We start from the raw sequence: 5,000 nt of genomic DNA, 5'->3' as shown, positions 1-5,000 counted from the left end.
AAAAATTATAACTAAATGTGTGTGTGTGTGTGTGTGTGTGTGTGTGTGTGTGTGTGTGTGTGTGTGTGTGTGTGTGTGTGTGTGTGTGTGTGTGTGTGTGTGTGTGTGTGTGTGTGTGTGTGTGTACTTCACCACGTCATCCATCATCAGGAGGAGGTCAAGTGTGAAAAAAAGTCAAAGTACTGATGGGAACCAAGGATGAGCGTGTGGTTATATACGGAGTGTTTCTCATCCTTCTTATCGTTATTGTGCTAGTGATGAGTAATATTTTCTGTCTCTTCATTGGCTTTCTCATTCTCCCACGCACCTTCATCGTACTATGATCAAGAGAACCTTGAGGGAGGCCTTTAGATTACAGAACACACACACACACACACACACACACACACACACACACACACACACACACACACAGAAAATAATAATTACTATAAAGAAAGAACTAACATGAAGAAAATGCTACTAAAAACAAATACGTAAAATGAAATAACGATATAAAAAAGAATACATACAATTAATCAAACATATCACAAAAGCACGTACACGCATTAGTATTACTGTCACTTCATAAGCTTATTGGATTGTATAATTTCTCCTTTTTTCCCTTTAACTATAATCTATTTTTATTATGTTCACTGTTAATTGCCTCTGTATTATCTGTATGGCTCCGAGCAAAATGTAAAAATTATGTATTATCATTATCATTACTGCACAAAGGCTGGCGTCACCACACTGAAGGCAGAGCAGTCTTTGTATACACAGCCATGACAACTTACAGCACGCCACACCTCTTCCATTCTTGGGACTCAGGGAAAAATATGAACCGTCTAGACACGCCTTAGGGAGAGATGCCAGTGAACATTACGGGGAGATGGACAGATACATGAAGAGAGAGAGAGAGAGAGAGAGAGAGAGAGAGAGAGAGAGAGAGAGAGAGAGAGAGAGAGAGAGAGAGAGAGAGAGAGAGAGAGAGAGAGAGAGAGAGAGAGAGAGAGAGAGAGAGAGAGAGAGAGAGAGAGAGAGAGAGAAGGGCAGACATAGATAGACAAGTAGGTAGATAGATTTATAGACAGGTACACAAACAGAAAAACAAATAGGTAGATAGACTCATAAATAATATATAGATAGACAGATTAGTTCAGATAGACAAATGAAATGAGAAACACACACGTACAGAAAACTAAATAAACATAAAAATGAACATCATACTACAGGAGAAAACACGCTGGCTGGCTGTTGGTTGAGAGAGGGGCGAGTTTTTCTGTAATCCAAGGACACGGTTTCCTTCCTTGCTCAGCCGAAAAATTTGATTGCATGTTTGCGAAATGTTGCTTTGAGGTGACGCCTTGCTGCACCACCATTGCCAGGTCAAGGGTGTGTGTGTGTGTGTGTGTGTGTGTGTGTGTGTGTGTGTGTGTGTGTGTGTGTGTGTGTGTGTGTGTTCCCCTGATAAGTAGTCATTCATGGCACTACAGTCACATGGGGACGTGCGCCATTCAGCCCAGGCTGCCCATTCACCACCTTGGAGGAGGCGACCCTGAGGTGTTTGTGGCGCCCGATGATAAGGAGGCCAGATAGCCCCCTGATAACGCCGCCTGAAAGTGAGGTGATAGTGAGCCCCTGTGCGATAACGCCTATCGCGATGTAGAATGTTCTGGTCACCGTTACGAGGTGTGCTATCTTTACCTCCTGTTGTGTGTGTGTGTGTGTGTGTGTGTGTGTGTGTGTGTGTGTGTGTGAAACAACAATCTTTATAAAGCTTGCTTCTACGTACATGTAAAAAAAAATAATAATTGAGGTGGAAAGCGAAATTTTACTTTGAAAGAAATAAGGTGCGTTTATTACTATTATTAATATTATTATTATTATTATTATTATTATTATTATTATTATTATTATTATTATCATTATTATATTGTTATTATTGTCATTCTAGAGATTCTCAGTCTCCCTCATGCCACGGCGAGTGCTTCAGAATACAGTCCCGAGGTGTGGCCAGGCAGGGCCAGAACGCAGGGTCGGGGCGGCAGGAGCCTGGCGGCCGCTAAGCCCCGGACGACTTGACACCCTGCAGCCCACACGCCGTCTTGCCGCCACGATTTTACGCCATCATTCCCACTTTTTATCCTTCCTTCTTTCCACGCTCTTTTTCACGCTCTTACTATTGAATGTTTCTCCTTCTATGTATCTGTCTATGTATTTATTTACTATTTCCTTTATGAGTCTCTTCCGTCGGGCAGCGTTCCCAGCCTCCCTTCCCATCTGTCTTGCTGTAGACGTAGGGATGTTTGTGTCTAGCGCCGTGGCCTCCAGGGACCACTCCTCTTCCTCGCCTGTAACGCCCAAGGGAGAACAGATTCCTTCACGATTTGAATGGATGCATACATGGCCTGGGCAGCGTCCCTCACCCCTCCCAAACCCACACCTACACCCCACTCCTCCGTGTACTCTAGTATCTACTCTTTCACCACGTCCGCCTTTCAACAGCTGCTCCTTCACAGCCCCGCCCTCCCGCACCACAGTACTGCCCACGCTGCCTGCATCACAGCCTTATTTAGTTTCCATATGAAGAAATCCGCGAGGTATCAACGAACCCCACCCCATTGCCTAACACTCGCGCGGTGCTGGGCCTTCCTTTCCTCTCCCCTCGCCCCGCTCACCACCTTCCACTCCTCACCTGAGACCATACACAAAAGACAACAGGTAAGGAATAGGAACCAACAAAAGACAGTAATCAAGCGCAGGGGAGTGCTTCAAAAAGAAAAATTTCCCTTACAGCGTTCGGAGAGACTGTCAAAGAACAATGTCCCCCCACCTCTCTGTTACCTTCCATCCTCCTCCTCCTTCTCTTTCTCTTCGACCTCCTTTCTTCCCCCTCTCCACTTTCTTTGCTCCTCCAGTGCCTCCTTTTCCTTTCCTTCTTCCCTAAGTAAAAAAGAAAAAAGTTATATAAATCCATTCTCAAGATTACTGAAGGCCTTGTTTGGTTTGGTTTCCCTGTCTGGCGGCTGAGGCTCGAGCGGGAAGGCAGCGGCACCAGGCGGCAAGAGGAGAGGAGGCGAGGCACAGCGGGCGGCGGACGAGGGGTGCTGGATCGTGTGGTGTGAATGATGGCAAGAGAGGGTCGTGTTCGTCCCTATGCACACGTGTTTGGCAATATTAACCCAACAGTAGAGGAAATACAAGTTAAGTTGCAGGAGGTGGGGAAGGATAAAGGCATGGGAGTGAGAACAGAAAACAATACAGTAGGAAAGAGACAAGATGTGCGTAAGGTGGAATAAAAGAATAACAAGAGGGAGGTAATGGTGAAGAGAAAAACGTGGAAAAGCGAAGAAAAATGAAAGGAGAGAAAAGCAGGAGGTGGAGGAATCATCAGGGTGGGTCCAAGTTAAAGGTGGGAGACTGGCGGAGGGGGGCGGCGTCAAGGCTTGTGGGATTGTGGGAGAGAGGCTTCTGGAGTCATGCGGAGGAGGAGGAAGAGGAGTAGGAGGAGGAGGAAGAGAAGGAGGAGGAGGAGGAGGAGGAGGAGGAGGAGGAGGTGAATCAGACTTAAGAGGCGGGTGTTTTCTCAGCAGAGGGGGAAGGAACGAGAGGTGTTCCGGAGAAGAAACAGAATTGTTAGATACGTCTTGGAAGAATGTTACAAGAAGCGTTCGTAGATAAAAAATCATGTCATGTATACAAGGAACACACACACACACACACACACACACACACACACACACACACACACACACACACACTGAGTAAAGGCTCGATATCACATAAACTTCCTCCAGAACACATGAACACACCGACATGCACACGGCGATGTAAAAACATTAGCAGACACACAGACATAAAGGGAACAAGGTGGAGGGAGGGGCGAGCTGGCGGGAGACAGCCGGGGCCGCCAGACAGTATAAGGTCAGAGCGGGCTGTTTAAGGTTACCCGGCGCCTTTTTACGATCGCCTCCCGATACATCCCGACTGACCGGAGGGAGGGAGGCAGGGAGGGAGGGAGGAAGGGAGGAGAGCGCGCCCCTACCGCCGGGGCCGCGCTGCAGTGCTCACCCGGTGTCCCTGTGGCTGATGCCGCGCACGGGGACCAGCCAGCCCCGGGGCCCGTCGCGCCCCGCCCATGGCACCAACACCTTGCTGCTCCAACATTCGCATGGACTCGGTTCAAGCAACAAACTACGCAACATTCCAGAAATTTAAAAATCTACACAGGAAATGCATTCTGAAGTGCGATGCATCTCAAAGCTCACTTGAGGATCCGATAAATATATTCAAAGATTAAATGCATTCCACTATTAAGCAATTACATTCAGGGATCAACTGTATCCAGACAACAAAGTAACAAATACGTAAAGCATTGAATACTGAGCATCGGGAGCTTTAGTTATTACGAGGACTTACTGGCAGGTCAGGAAGACTTAGAGGCATTGCACATGTTCCACTTGAAGAATTTCCTCTTCTCTCTGTGTATTACACGATTTCAACACTGGCACACACACACACACACGCACGCACACACTGTCCGTTTCTTTCCTCCGATCATAATCTCTTCCTTTCATCAAATCACTTGCACCAAGACAACCACCTTATATCCACACGTCTCACACAACATAAATTATAGCGTCCAACAATGAATTACAATATTCTTTTTTTTTAGGCACTCTATAATTGTTCATTAATCTGATCTCACTTTCTCGTAACACACGGCCCATTAAGCTTTTTCATCGATGCAAAACAAAAACCGGTATTTATTGTGGTTTAACTCGCTAACATAAAAAGAATAACATTTTCATAGTCCAGCTCTTCTTTTTTTTTACAGGTTAAACTATCTTCTCTCGAATCTCTCATTTGTTATTTTAAAATTCCAAATAAACCCTTTTGACAGTCTTAATATATGTTAAGTCACCATTAAAATATTACAAAGTGCACTGATAGTTTTGACGATTTGTGTTCCTTTTAATCTTTCATTCCATACCTTAATAACTAAACACTTTAAACAC

This window comes from Scylla paramamosain, chromosome 5, assembly GCF_035594125.1.
Source record: "Scylla paramamosain isolate STU-SP2022 chromosome 5, ASM3559412v1, whole genome shotgun sequence".
Taxonomy (NCBI): domain Eukaryota; kingdom Metazoa; phylum Arthropoda; class Malacostraca; order Decapoda; family Portunidae; genus Scylla; species Scylla paramamosain.
Note: the sequence above shows the minus strand (reverse complement) of the source record.